General features: G+C 39.3%; 1 long non-coding RNA gene across 2 annotated transcripts in view; it reads right to left on the bottom strand.

The window, feature by feature from the left end:
- LOC145722058 (uncharacterized) overlaps positions 1-16,039 on the bottom strand; it is a 44,599-nt gene that overhangs the window by 14,616 nt on the left and 13,944 nt on the right. Inside the window, exons 3-4 of one of the 2 annotated variants that reach the window (XR_014146092.1) lie at positions 7,691-7,977; positions 6,308-6,651 (exon numbers count right to left, since the gene is read on the bottom strand). The exons of the other annotated variant lie outside the window; for it this stretch is intronic. This is a non-coding gene — a long non-coding RNA (uncharacterized LOC145722058). Of the gene's footprint in view, positions 1-6,307; positions 6,652-7,690; positions 7,978-16,039 lie in introns of those variants that run through there. 2 annotated transcript variants of the gene reach the window in all.

The raw sequence follows: 16,039 nt of genomic DNA, 5'->3' as shown, positions 1-16,039 counted from the left end.
GTAGCATTTTCTACTCTTATTTGACCTCCAAATGCTTTTTTTTCTTGCATGCTTTGTGATTAGTTAATTTTTCTTAAGACTATCCTTGAGAAAATCTAGGATGGTTAGTTTCTAATCTTGTGCCAAAGTTCTGTAAAAGTAACCTGGTGAACAAAATGTTTTTTAGAATATAGAAGAAGGGGTTAGAATAGATCTATGGATAAGTGTGATAAATATTCCTAAAATCAGTGTTTTGTAAGAACAATAGTTACTAAAATAATAAGTGACTAACCAACGTGATGCTGAGATAACAAGGCAAATAAAGCCAAATTAAAAAAATTTTTTTATTTAAATTCAATTTAGTTAATACATAGTGTATTATTAGTTTCAGAGGTAGAATTTAGTGATTCATCAGTTGCATATAACACCCAGTGCTCATTCCGTCAAGAGCCCTTCTTAATGTCCATCACCCAGTTTCCCCATCCCCCCATCCACCTCCCCTGCAGCAACCCTCAGTTTGTTTCCTAGAGTTCAGTGTCTCTTATGGTTTGCCTCCCTCTCTGTTTTTATCTTTTATTTTTCCTTCCCTTCCCCTATGTTCATCTTTTTTGTTTCTTAAATTCCACATATCTTATGGTATTTGTCTTTCTCTGGCTGACTTACTTCAATTAGCATAAGACCCCTAGTTCCATCCACGTTGTTGTAAATCAAATAAAGGCAAGTTTTAAAATTTTGTCTTAATCTCCCTCAAACCACCATCTCCCAATAAGTGTGGAAGTTTTAATTGGTATGCTGGAGAGAAACTGAAAGCTTGTTTTCATTCCGAATGCATGCCTCGTAGAAGAGAAATTTAAGCATAACAGGAGGAGGACCCTTCAGGTGTAACGAGATATAAATAAATCAGAATATATGATCTTTCATCGCATACTCATTTCATTTTTGACTCTTTACAGGAGTCAGAAAACGACAAAACTATTCATTGAAGATCATGTGTTGCAAATTGAGGGCTGGCTGCCATTTGCAACATTTTGAGATTCTTTTATGATCTGAGAAATTGCTTCTGTTTTTACATTGTGTCATGGCTGTGAATATCTACTGGAAGCATTAAATAACACTTTGTAGATATTGTCCTAAATAAACATCCTTTAGTATTGTAGTTTCCTTTTTAATGATTTCCAAAAGCTGATGGTGAGCTATCCCCAAAATGTTTTGCTTGGATTCTCCATGTGATAATCTGAGATAGTGGGAGGACTGATTCCGATGACAGCATTTTTTTTTCTTTACATTTTTTCTTTCATTTTCTTTTTTTAAGTGAAATTTACTCAACTTTGCAATGGACTTTTTCCTCCTTAGACAGAAACCATTACATTTTCTTTTTTATAAAACAGGGCTTGGGAAGCAAGAGCTGAGCATCTTCTGTGACACTGAATACACATATTTTTCAATTACATATGTACCTTAGAAAGGCAATATTCTATGTCATATGAAGGCCTACAAGATCTTTTTTCAATAGTCACATTTACTTATAAAGTAGGTAAAACAAAGGAAATTTTTTTCTCAAGACCCAATTTTTCTATCATAAAAACAGTTACAGAGGGCTGACCATATGTCAGACTTTAAAATGATGATTGAATCATCACAGCAAACCCTTTTTACAGATCCAAAAATGGAAGAGCCCGGATGTCACCCAGACAGAAGCTCCTACAGCCTGGCTTCTAATAGCCTCCTTCTAAGACTGTGCTAGGTGCTCCAACAGAGTCTAAGAGAATTATTGGGGAACAGAAGCTATACCTTCCACCCACATCCCCGCTCTCTCCTCATCCCTTTTTTTGACCCTCAACCTCGGCTTGTGAAGTAAAAGTATACCCCCATTAGTGTTGCAGTAAATACCTGAGTGGGGATAAAATGTGGAATTGAGGATGGGCAGAGAAATGATGCCTGTCTGTATTCAGCATGTTTGGACCCCAGCTCAGCCAGCCATAAATGCCTGGTTAATGGCGTAACCCAGATTAGCATCTGGCCCTGCCTCCTTAGTGAGCTTTGCCAATGCCCTAGAGGGAGGGGCTGAATAAGAAGTTAAAAGTAAATAAAATAAAATGAAATAAAGTAAAATATGCACAATTACTTCTCTAAGAAATTGAGTGAGTCTGCAGAGTTGGTAATATAATGCAACACAAGTGGACTTCCTCCAGTTTAACCCAATATCGGTGAGGATGGAAGGGTTATGGCTGGGGCCATCTTCTGGGCACCTTGGGAACTTCTTGAGAACAAGAGTAGGAAGGGAAAGGTGGTGTCAGTCATGGCCATGTGCCTATGAGAAACGTGACGCCCCCAGATGTCCTTGACCTAGAGGAGGTGGGTCTGGTGCCTGGATTACAGTGAACCTGGAAGTGGGTCTTGTTAGCTGTAATTGTGACCTTTTTATATCCTGCGGGCCAATTTGTTTTAGGGAGATTTGGGTCATCAATCTGGTATTTATAAATCTGTTTATGAGAAATTTAAGATAAGAGGATCTATCCTCTCAATATGCCAATGCTGTGTTTATAGAGCTATTTGATCTAATAAGCTGTCTTTTATTTAGGAATGAGTAACTCTAATGGAATTCTTTTGTTCATTTTCATACTCTTATTTTTATATTCAGTGTATATTTCATTCTCTTATATCTTATACTCTATTCAGGTGATCTTTATATTTCCTATGAAAGACTCACAATATTTGATATGAACAATAGTTAAGAGGGTCAAAGTCTGAATCTACATATATGAACCAGAATGAAGATACAAAATATTTTTAAACATTTCTGGTTTCTGAACCAGAAATTCCTTCTTTGCTGAAATTCTCTAGTATTATCATATCATATCCTAAACCTCTCAACCAGGAGAGAAAATGTTCTCTCTCTACCAGGAAATGAATTAACTATCATCATTTTTTAAAGCAAATTTCGTGGAGTCTCTGATGGGCATGTGAAAAATAGCTCCCTTTTACTATTGAAGAAAACTGTGCCTGGCCAGAGTATATCCAGTTACTATTAAGTGGGTTATTACAAATGTAATTTCTTAATCTATCTGCACGAAGACACATCAATTATTCTTGTTCAGTTGTTGACATTTGCTGATACCTAAAGAAAATATGTATCTTTTTGAACATATGTCCATGTTTCCAGGTTTGAATTAGAGATCCCAGGGCTCTGGGATCATGACCTGAGCTGAAGGCAGATGCTTAACTGACTGAGCCACCCAGGCTCCCGTCTACCATGTACTTTTACACAAGCCATAGTGGATATAAGTTTTGTTCATGACTTATTTCATTGCATATATCTTGCTTCTTCAACTATATTATAAGCCTCCAGGGGGCAAGCTCTATATATTAGTTTAATTATTTTGTATTCCTTCACACTTAGAGGAAGGCTAGTGAGAGGTGGGTAATAATTTTTTGGTATTGGTTGCAGTTTGATATTTTTCCTGATAGCTTTTAATTAGTCTGTGGGCAGGTTAATTCATAGGCTGACTTAAATAATTTAATAAGCTTACAATTTAATACAACTTACTAAGTCATTAGCAAGACATTTCTCTCAGTTACATATAAAAGACTATGGTTTTCAAGAGTTTTATTTCCAATATTTTTTACTCAAGCACTGAGAGCTTACTGTATGTAGGCATTATTTTTATGTCCAGATTGAGGGAGTATATGGAGTGGACATTATTTTTTTAACCGTGTTTTAAATTCAGCTTTGGGGATCAGTTAAGATATAAGATGTATGGTTGTTAGTATATAAAAAAACTTTGCAATTCTCTAGACTTTTTTAAGTTTTTTTTTTTTTTGTAATTGTGATGTAATACATGCTTGGTGTAGAAAACTCAGAAAGTGTGGGAAAGCGGAACAAGCCAAAGCAAGAATCCCCCATAATTCCACTGGTTTCCTCATCACTAATACCCTGGTGTATTTGATCCTTACAGTGCTTTTTCTAGATAAAGAAAAACTAGAACTTTTTTGCAGCCCAAGTTTTTACATTTATATTTTCTTCTTTAAGAAAAAGAATACAAAATTATAAATAAAAAATCGAGTTCAAAAAGGAATGTTTATATAGAAAGTAAAGTAAATCACAGAAATTACAAATTTTGTGAAGTAGAAAACTACCACAATGTCAGAAAAATAACAAATTACTGTTTTTAATGTTTTACTGTTTGACACTCCGCCTCCCCCTCCATGTTTTGGGTTGAATACTCACTGACTGCTTCTTTGTAAGACAATGATTTTTTTTATACCATTTTCTATAGAGAAGCTAAAAAGATAATTTATCTTCCCTCTCACAGAGTTGATCACAATTCATTTATTACTGGTAATTTGGAGGAATCTAACTTCACACTCCTTATTGGTACTGCCTCATCTGTAACTTCTCTGTTGCAAATGGGAGGGACGGATGGGTATTTCTGGTGGGGGGGCAGCCCCTGCCCCCACAAAGTCTGTCTAATCTGGAGGGGGTGGAGGTGTCCATGAGACCAGGACCAAGGTGGCCCTCTGATCTGAGAACTAGGCAGTATCTCATACAGATCTTCCTCCTTAGGGACAAAGATAAGACCTGAGTGCTGTAGAAGATTCTTCAAGATGTGTTCTTGCTGGACCTGGTGGATATGGAGGTAGGTCTGGTAGCCTGCAGGTTATTGGACCCCCAGATGACCACCAGGGTAGAGAGGGTGACCTCCAGGCTGGGAAAATGGCTAAAGCTGCTCTTTTCTTCTTGAGAGAGGACATGCCCGATTTTGGAAGAGCTTGTGCAAAGCAGGGGCCTGGAGCAGAAGTGTGGTGGCTTTGTAGTCAATCCACACCTCTTTTTCTTCTTCTTCTTTTTTTTTTTTAAGATTTAAAAAAAAATTTATTTGAGAGAGAGAGAGACACACACAGAGAGAGAGACAGAGAGAAGCAAGAGGAGGAGCAGAGGGAGAGAGACAAGCAGACTCCATGCTGAAAGTGGAGCGTAGAGCCCGATACTGGGCTCGATCCTAGGATCCTAAGATCATGATCTGGGCTGAAATCAAGAGTCGGTCACTTAACAAACTGAGCCACCAAGGTGCCCCCCACCCCTCTTCTTGATACATATTTACATCAAATAGTGTTTGAGTGACCTGATTTTTTTTTTTTTTACTTAGCAATACTGTGTATTGTGACTTTTTTTCCATACTAAAAATATTTTTCTAGAATACATTTAAGAGATGCTCAGTAACCATCACATAATAAAACTTACCATACTTTTCTTAGCCAATAATCTGTTGCAAGACATTTTGGTTCTTTGTAATTTTTTAATATTGTAAACAATGTTGCATCCAACAATATGCACCTATCTGATGCCATATTTCAGAGTAATCTTTTCTTTGGATAAATTTCTGAAAGTGACAATTCTGGGTAAAATGGTGTGCAGAATTTTTTAAAGGCTTTTATATATCCATTAAGACTTGATACGTTAAGCTATCTTAGAGAAATATCATAACAATATATCCTCCCAATAATCGTTTATGAGAGCAACTTTGCATTTCTTCAGTGGAAAACACTCTAAATTAAGACTATTACTCAGCAACCCCGAGAGAGCCATTAAGGAGCTGTAGACTGTTTTGAGAAAGACATATACAAGGCATGCCTGCCTGACACATTTGTCAGAACAAGACCACAGAGCAGCCTGCATGAACAACTTCCCGAAAACTTTCTACTGACATCAGAAGTCTGTGATCTGTCATTGAATTTTGCTACTTAGGCAGTACATATGATGTATGTTCCGATAATGAAAGAAATTTAAGGCAATCTTGAAGGTGTGGGTGTCTTTTGAGAAGCTGGTAGAATTTGGTGCAATAGGAGTTCAAGCCCCGTGCATATTGCGTGGCTGCAATGCAATATTAATGTCCTTTGGTTTTGAGGAATGGCAACAACCAGCCTTTTCTAGTCAAACATGAATGTATTACTATGGTTTTATGTACATAAATTTGATGGCATGATTATTTTCTATCCTATTGTATTTACTATGGAATATGAAAAAGCAAGGGAAGATAGCATAATAAAAACTCTGGAACACTATTAATAAAAACCAGGAAAGAAAAAGAGCAAAAGAACTTTTGCAAATTGCCAAGCAAAGAAACCAATTAATGTTTAAAATGATGGGAGTTTCTACATGTTACATAGAAATAATTTAATTTATAAAAAATTTAATTGTTTTGAATGTTTAAAGTCTCTTAGGAAGCCCACAATTGAACATTCGTTAAAGTCTTACTGTCTAGGGACGATACTTTAGCGTGACATGTTATAAATAAGTCAAAGAAATTTAATCAAAAATTTCATTTCAGGTTCCATGAAAACAGTAGTGATTCTTTTTAATAACTGGCTCATCTGTCTTTTCTAGGAAATGCAAAGTGAAAAACTACAAACATAATGTACCAGACTAAGTTAGATGTCACAAAATTGAAATGGAAGAAAGAACAGGAACATTCAAGAGGCACGTGACCTTTGCTGCATTCGGGGTCTCCCAGTAGCGGGTGGGCACAGGATATGGGTGTCACCAGGCAAACGTGGCTCTGGCCAGTGGCCCTGGGCGAGGTAGCACGTCCACTGCTTATGTGCACCTCCGACTGGGTTGTGTTTGCTTTCTTGGTGTCCACGTCGTGTGAGGAGCCCTAGCTGTAACAGAATCTGGAAAGTACAAAAACTCTGAATTTTTTTTGTACCCAGGTGCTAGTTTTCCAGTCTCTCTTGTACAAGAAGCCACACTAAAAGGTGGTTGGAGTTGTTTTTGAGCAAGCACATTAGCCAATGGGGTGCAGGTGATTCAACTTCTCTTCTTCACACAGAACAGGTTGACACTTTTATGCAAAGAATTCATTGAACAATTTAATTCAATCATTTTTTGAGGGTACCTCCCAGGTGCTTCGGGATCCACAAAGAAAAACAAACTACTTCTGTAATAACATAAGAAGAAAAATCCACAAATAACTATAGCACAGAATACTATGATTGATACAAGAGAAGAACCAGGAAGTACTCTGAAAAATTCAAAAAGAGGAGAGATTACCCATTTTTTTTGTGTGGGGGGGCAGATTTGAAAGACATCACGTAGGAGGTAGCATTTGAGATGTGCCTTAGATGGATAGAATTTTGACAGGTGAACATGTACCATTATAGGTGGAGAGAACAGGACGAGCAGAGGTAGAGTACCTTAAAAACATGGCTTGGGTTTGGAGAGCAGAAAGTCATAAAGTTCTATGGCAACAGAGAGGTAGTGAGCATAATGCCAGAAAATTCACCCATGATGAGAGGATATCACTTCATTCAGTAGGTGAATGGTGGAGGTAGTGGTAGAAGTGAGGAGTGACAGGAGATGGTTACGAAGATTTTGAGCTGTGAATTGACATCATAAGAATCTAGATTTCATTGGAATATTCTGGTTTGAATGTGTTGCATTGCTTCAAATAGAGACGGGCTGGGGGCAGGAAGCAAGAATGGAGACTATAGCCATAATCTCGTAGATTGACCAGAAGGAAGTGAGCAAGGGGGGGCAGGTGGCAGCGTGCATCCATTCCAGATGCTAGTTGTGAGCAATGGAAACATCTCTGGCTACCTAGGCTCAAAGGCAATGTATCAGAAAGATCCATAGGGTAGCTGGAGAAACAAGCACAGAAAACAGAATCCAGAGGAGAGACGGGGGCTGGAACCATTGTCAAGATGAACTCACATGAGTAGCCTGATTAAACAGGGTCCTGCTCTGGTTCTTGTTGGTGGATACGCCATCGGTCTCTTGACGATTTTGCTGTTGCATAGACCTACTGAGGTGTTCCTACATGTTTATATTGCTTCTTTAATTTTCACAGGCCCAGATGGGAGGATCTGATTGGCTGAGTTTTTTTTTTCCCATGTGCCAGGGGCTGAAAGAAAGAGGCTTCTGTATGTTGGCTTCCAGAATGGGAGCTGGAGTACTGCACCTTCCCAATCCCACACACAGTGAAGAAGAGGGTTTGGCTGCTGGGAGGCCAAAAAAAGAGAAAAGGTCAATGTTCACTGGTTCTTGTCTCCCTGGCTGCTTAAGAAACACACCCTTTATCTACACTTACACTGAAAAAGAAAAATAAGTTAATATTACTTGAACAACTCCTTCAGTGGGAAATACCCAAAGACTTGTCATATTTTATATCTGGTTCAGTATCTCTGAAAAATGCCCATTTTTCTTCCACATGAGTCTTCATTGTATTTGATATTCTGCCATCTCTGAACTAATTTTTCAAATTGACAATCACCAATAAAACTCACATACATAATGGGACACAGGGGGAGAAAAAGAGAGAGAAACCCTTATGCAGCTGGTCAAGAGGCTGTATTCAGAATTTATCACTTGTGTCCTCCACTGCCCTCTTGATGATCCCTTCCCCCGGGTGTTTGGAGGTCAGGGTGGCCCTAATCTTGTCTGCTTTTTAATTTCTCTGTTCTAAATGCCTGTTATAGTGTCTGGCACAGAGTAGATTAATTAATTAACTTTTCCCCTGGACATGCTTCTATAAGGGGAAGTCCACATACATTGACTGGACCTCCAGCCATGCTCTTTTGGTCCCCCGGGAAGTAGCTGTCAGTCCATTCTTTCTGCTAGTCAGAAGTAATCGCTAGTACCATGACATCCTTTCCCTCATTTTTACCCATTGTCAGGAGATGCCTGCAGTTGTCAGCTTCCAAGTCAGTGGAACCATTGTTAAATGCTGCAAATTGGCTTCTATTTCAGAGCACGTACTGCACCTTACAGGATAGCCCTCCCACTTTGCAAATGTTGAGTCCTTTTGGGCACTGTAACTAGGTCTCCAGTAGACTGATTGTATAATGTCTGCTACACGTGGATGTCGTGGAATATGATAATTCCAGTGAATCTCATGGGCGCAAGCATATTGTCTTCATCCTTTTATGGTAAATTGGCTTCATTGCTCAGAAGGAATGTTGTCTGGTATCCCCTTACCATGAGGTTTGAAAAGAGCTGGCAGGCTGGGAAGGATGAGCAACCCACTCAAGCAACTTCCTGTGTCTTCAGGACTTGCTGGGGCCCAGCTGCCTGTATATCTTTTGCACTTGAAGGTGGATAGGCTAGAATTTATCATATATATTGCTTAGGTCCCATGGTCCCCTGTAAGCTATTATAAGTTGTTCACTCTGAACCTGGACTCAGTAGCAAGCCATGAGCTTCTAAATAGAGCCTTCCTTTAGAACCTAAGGGGCCTCCTCTCTGATTCTCCTTAGAGGAGTTTGTGACAGTCTCCATACAACATCCCGATCTACCTGAGACCTTTTGAGTTCCCCCACATGGGTGGGTCATAATGTTGATGGAAAAATTCCTGACTCTACTGTCTACTCAGCCAGAGAGCATCATCTTGCTGTTGGTCTCACTCAAGGCCAATGGCTAGCAATCCACTTGGTAAATGTATCAGAACATCTCCCCCAAATGTGACTTATTTTGCCTTCCACATTTGAAGAGACACATGATATATTGTGCCTCTTTTCTTACTGGTGGGGTGATGACTTTGTCTTTTTCTTTAGAAGGGATATCCAACATACCTGAAACCACTGAACCCTGACTTATCTTCTTTACTGAATTGTTAGGCCTCTATTCCTATAAGATCTATCCCCTGATCTCTAGCACATATGTCTCTTTCTAAGAGTACCTGCTAGTTCCAGCTGTCTGGGTCCTGCCAGCATGAGATATCAGCAAGGTAGTGACCCAGCGTGATGGTTCGGTGGTCCATGTTCTGTAGGCTCAATGATGGCAAGGGGCTGAGGGTTGATCGAACCATGGGGCAAGAATGTTAAGGTGTACTACTTTCTTGCCAAGAGACAGAAATTGATTTCTGGCATTGTCTTTATAATGAGATACAATAGAAGCACTTGCCGGTTTAAGAGCTGCAATCCAGGTGCCAGATTTGTAGTGTTTTATTCCTGAAAGGAGACAACTTCCAAAACAGGTCTTGTTTGTCACATGATTCAGGTTCTCAGAATCCAATTCTGTTTCCAAAACTTATCTATCTTCTGCAATGGTCATACTGAAAAAGTTTAATGGGGGTTACAGGGTCACCACCCCTGCATCTATTAAATCTTTAATGACAACATGAATCCCTGCAATTTCTACCAGAGAAGTGGTTAGCTCTTGGTTTTTTAAATTTTGGATTTACTGTTTCGTGAGGAGAAGGAGAAACAGACTTCTACTTGGTTCTTGCTTCCGTCTTATCCCTTATTGCCCTGGGCTAATGAGTTCATATGAAGAAACTTCTAGTTTCTGAAGATATCCATTTCAGCTATTGGCTCTGAAACTGGGGAAATAACCTCAAAATGTGTTGGGGGATTCACTGAGGTTACCATGTCTGAACCCCACTTACTGTTTGATTCTCACATCAGACCTCTTAGTAGGTATGGAGCATTCTTTATTTAAAAAATCAAATAGAGCAGAGCCTGCGTGGCTCAGTAGGTTAAGCGTCTGCCTTTGGCTCAGGTCATGATCCCAGGGTCCTGAGATTGAGCCCCACGTTGGGCTCCCTGTTTAGTGGGGAGTCTGCTTCTCTCTCTCCCTCTGCCTGCCGCTCCCCCTGCTTATGCTCTCTCTGTCAAATAAATAAAAAAATCTAAAAAAAAAAAAGTCAATGAAGGGGGGAAATCAGAGCGGGAGACGAACCATGAGAGACTATGGACTCTGAAAAACAAACTGAGGGTTCTAGAGGGGTAGGGGTGGGGGATGGGTTAGCCTGGTGATGGGTATTAAGGAGGGCACGTTCTGCATGGAGCACTGGGTGTTATGCGCAAACAATGAATCATGGAACACTACATGAAAAACTAATGATGTAATGTATGGTGATTAACGTAACATAATAATAATAAAAAAAAGTCAAATAGGACCTCAGTGAGTCGCTCATATATTCTGTCCCTAGGAACCCTGGTCACTGCCAAAGAACTGGACCATTTTGATTGCTTGCCTTGATACCTATTAAAAAAGCCACCCTACTTTGCTGCTGGAGATTAAGGCTTTTGCTGCTCCAGGATCCTTCAAATCTAGTTGAAATCTGAAAGCCCTAACTTTCACCAGAGTATCTTGCACTGATGCAGATCAGTGACTAAAGAGCTTTTCATAGATATTGGTATTGTCCTGAAAGGACTTAGTGAAGGAAGTGCCTGCCAGGTCACCTTGGGGCCCATAGTCCGAGACTGAGTGGGCATCGGTCATGTGATCGATACACTTCAATGTTCCTATCTTCCAGAGTCTTCAGAGTCCATTCATTACATTACACGGAGGAATTTCTGGCATTTCAGCTTTGCTTAGTGTGGTCCAACACTGAGTCCAGATTTCTATGAAGCAGCTGAGCACACTACTAGAACCACTCCCAGTTTTTGAGCAAGGTCATTAAATCTAGAATTTCTGCTTAGTGTGTTCATGTAGATACTTTCAGCCCTAATATAAAACTACATTCCTTTCTTCCTGGGTCGAATACCTTCAAATATATTCTTGTACGTACTCCTTAGAGTTTTGCCAACACAAGCAAGCAAAGTTCTGAATTGTTTTTGGTGTATAATTCTTTATCCTTGAGTTTGACTTTTTTTGTTGGCCCCTTGGGGCGTGTTTGGATCTAGCTGTCGTTGTAGGACTGGTGACAAGGAGTGCGTGTGTGTGTGTGTGTGTGTATGTCTGTGTCTGCCTGTACCCACATGAATGTTGGGTGTAGAATATGAGAATTAGCTTCATTATTATAGGTAACTCTCTGAGGCAAGGAAGATCTTTTAAAAATGTCTTTCACATGTGAATATCCAATTTGAGTTTTTAGATCAATTCTGGAAACTACAGAAACATAAAATAACGACCATTCAGAAAATGTTGCCAAATCGTTGAAAGTCTGATTTCCCAAGGGATTCATTATCATAAAATCTCTTTTCCAGATGAAGGAAGATTTCCCTGGATCAAAGGGGTTAGATTTGGCTGGGTTAGAATTGGTCTCTTATTTTCTGAATCAAAATCAAGACCCAAATAATTCCACCGAGATCTGGCCTTGAATCTCATAGTCCTTGTGATCAAAGATTCCCTTCTGCTCTCTATAACCTCGATTTCTTTCTTTCTTTTTTTTTCTCTTACATTGAAGCATCTGATCTTCTCTGTTTATCTGAGATAATAACATATTAAGCTTAAAGAAGAACTTGGTTTTTTATCCTCACTTGGGCTTCTAACTGCAAATCTGAATCAAAAAAGAATTTAATGAAAAGAAAACAAAAATGAAAACAAAAAACAAGAATTTAATGAACATGTTTAAAAATGGAAACAGAAGCCCTTATACATCATATACTACAGTGCCTATTTTTGTACAAAAATAATCAACTGAACTGTAAAAGAGTACAACCGCTTTGACATGTCCCTTCAGTAGCAAATATAACAATTAAAAAAATTCAGACATGAACATACCCTGTTCAAATTTTACCAAATAGACTTTCTTTTGCCCGAATATAATTTGTACTCCCTTGCCTGGGGATCTGTGGAAATCTGCAGCACAGCCAAGTCCTTTTGATTCCTGTTGAGATTCTCATGATGCCAAGTCACTTCTCACATCCCTGACCTTGGGCTCACGAGAATGCTATTTACTTAAAAAAGAACAAAGTAGCCACCGGAGTTTAAGTTTTTATATGTAATTTCTTTGTTTTTGTAAGGACATTATTAAAACAACCATAAAACACTGTGGAAGGAAAGAAAACTCTAATTTCACCTCTAATTTTAACTCCCTGCCAGAACAAATATTTTCATTCTCTCTTGTGCTTCCTTCATGTCTGAACCAGGAAGGGACGGGCTTCAGGCTTCCACAGGCAGCTCAAGCTTTCCATGTTTGATTCCAATCAATTTCAGGTATCAATAACCACACCACAGTTCCTTTCTAGACCTCTAGACTTTTACATGTGTGTGTATTATATATACATACTTTTGTACATATACAACATATATATATATTTTTTTTTTACTTTCTCATCCCAGGGTTTCTCTCTCTTGACTAAATTATTAATTTGCAAAATTTTTTTCTTTTAGTGCTGCACGTCTGGAGAGGGTCAGCAGTGGGCTCCGTCTTCCTCCTGACCTTTCATTTGTCTCTCTCTCTCTCTTTCTCTCTCTCGCTCATTTTTAGCCCTTTCACCCATTGAAAGACGTCAGTGCACACCACACCCTGAGCTGATCACTACTCCCAGGTACTCTAATCCATTCGAGATTTTAGATATGGGTAAGATACTTTTTGACTTGATCCTTGCTTCAAGCCATTGCCTCTTCCCTCCCTGCAACTCTGAATTCATGGGCTCTATTACCTTCCTTGCCTGCTTTCAAGAGGGGCCGATTAGCTTCTGAGCTCATCTCCCCCTCGTAAGCCTTGCCAAATGTAACAATAGCACAAGTACAAAGGATTAACAGTATGCCTCCTCACTGCTTCCCCTAGATGTACAGGCTCAGGGGGTTTGTGATCTGTTTCCCAAGTTTGCACAGGTGACAGTGTTTTTCCGGTGTGTTGCCACAATGTAATTTGGCTTGCCACCGTTCCAACTTCCATCTACAGTTTTCTTGCCGCCTGCCGATGAGCCACCAAGCCAATACCACACCGTTTAGGCTTCTATTTTGGTAGCACTCCACTTTTAGGGGCCGATTTTTGTATCTGTCTTATGGTGCAGTAACGAACAACTCTAAAATATCAATGACGTAATACATAACACATGACATCATGACTTATGAGAGAATCTATTTCTTGTTCATGATGTCCAAAGAGGGTTGGTTCATCAGAATGACTTAGGGCCTCAGACCAATGGAGAATGCTTCTGAGTGCATCCTTTGATGGTTGCTGAGACAGGAAAAAGGTGCTGTGCCCTATCATGTGCTTCCATGACACACGTTAGTTCTGTCCCTCTTTCACTGGTCATGATAAGTCATGCGATCAGGCTTAACTTCAAAGCCCAATCCTACTGTTGTGGGGTGGACTCTACCTCCCAACAGATGTTGAAGTCCTAACCCCCCAGACCTGTGAATGTGACCTTATTTGGAAATAGGGTCTTCACGAAGGTAATCAAGTAAAAATGAGGTCAGTAGGGTGGGCTCTAATCCAATATGACTAGTGTCCTGATAACAAGGAGAAATTTGGACAGAGGCAAACATTCATAGAGGCAAGACAATGGGAAAACACAGGGAAAACATAATCTACAAGCCAAGGAATGCCCGCGGTTACCAGAAGCTAGGAGAGAGGCATGGTACAGATCCTCACAACCCTCAGAAGAAACCATCCCTGCTGACACCTTGATTTTGGACTTCTGGCATCTAGAGCTGTGCGATGATACATTTCTGTTGTTTTAAGCCACTCGGTTTGTGGTACTTTATCACAACAGTCCCTAGAAATGAAGACAGCCTACTATGTATGCAGAAGGAGGGGAAAATTGGAATATTTGTGAACAGCATTAGCAATCATCACAATGTATTCATGTAAAAGTACATAATTTTGCTAGTTTTAGCCTAAGTTTATAGAAAAATTGGTTTAATTTTCTTCACTTAACATTATTTAATTAACATGTGTTGGCATTTTATACTGACATTTTCATTATTAAATTGCTGCAATACACTTTATGATATAGTCTAAATTTTAATTTACAATCCTCATGCTGGGAACAAGTACTATGAATTGCAAAACCAAACATTCTAAAAAGACTATGCAATTCTCAGATAGCATCATTGCCAATAAAGCGATTAATGTGAGGTGCCAAGAGTCAAGCTCATTATATTGTGTTGCAGTTAGTGTACCTAATGCTAACTCTTAGAAAGTCAGAGATTATTGCTAGAATATGGTTGACTTTATTATTATGTAGATAACATGTACCAGTCTGTTCCGTTACTAGACTTTCTGAGAGCTGAAAAATACATGTGCTTTATAAAAAACTTCTATCTGTAAATATTCCAAGAAATATTTCAATTTATCCCTTAATTCAGAGATACATAAAGCAAGGCCTGGCTTTCTAGGGAATAGTCAATGGTAAAAATCCAAATTAGATTTGTTCTTATTCTCAGTATCTGGTGTTGCTCAGGAAGAAAATCCTTTGATCTTCAACTCCTATCCAGATATATATCCTTGTAAAGGATGTTGTAGTACATGCTGGAACACATTCTTTCTTCTTTCCTGCTCCAGAATTAAATTATGCATGAATCCCTGGTGTATATAAATATTTCCTTCTAGTTGGAATCTCACTTGCAGATGGTAGAATGTCATAAATATAACCGGAAAAAAAAAAAAACAACCAATAATGGGCTCAGGGTACTCAAGGTATATTAATGTCACACATGTATGAAAAATGCATGAGATTCTTTCTTAGAGTGATGATGCCATTTTTATTTCTTATCTATAGTTAACCCTGAGAAAAGTGAACAAAATAACAGGATGAAATGAAATATTTTCTTTGGGCTACATTTCATGGTTTCAGGGTTGAATTAAAGAAATCCTTATTTAGCCCTGAAATTTGTGTGGCATGCTGAGACCATTTCAGTACTAAGCCCCGTTTAATAAACTTAAGAGAATTTTCGGCACAGTGTATGGGAAATAAGCTTCTCAATTCTTGTTCTGGCAATGTGTGTGCAATTCTTACTATGTTTCATAAAGCTCCAGATATGGGAAAATCAGAGTTTTGGTTAGCTCAGGATGTCAAAGGAAGTGACATGAAAAATCCATTTCATAAGATGATAGATTTTGGCTTAGAGAATTGACGCACTTGGGCAAGGTCCGAGAAAATAAATTTGGTTTTGGACCCAGGACTCCAAGGCCTGACTCCCACATCTGCCCATGAGGTAACATTGTACGCCCAGTACTCCTGGTAAGGTCCTTCCCTTGTTGACTGACATTTAACATTTAAAAAACGGGCCAGGGCGCCTGGGTGGCTCAGTTGGTTAAGCGACTGCCTTCGGCTCAGGTCATGATCCTGGAGTCCCGGGATCGAGTCCCGCATCAGGCTCCCTGCTCAGCAGGGAGTCTGCTTCTCCCTCTCCCGCTCCCCCCTCTTGTGCTCTTTCTCT

The sequence above is a fragment of the Leptonychotes weddellii genome, chromosome 6 (genome assembly GCF_054177405.1).
Source record: "Leptonychotes weddellii isolate Sample4059 chromosome 6, ASM5417740v2, whole genome shotgun sequence".
NCBI lineage: Eukaryota > Metazoa > Chordata > Mammalia > Carnivora > Phocidae > Leptonychotes > Leptonychotes weddellii.
Note: the sequence above shows the minus strand (reverse complement) of the source record. Positions and strands in the feature narration are given on the sequence as shown.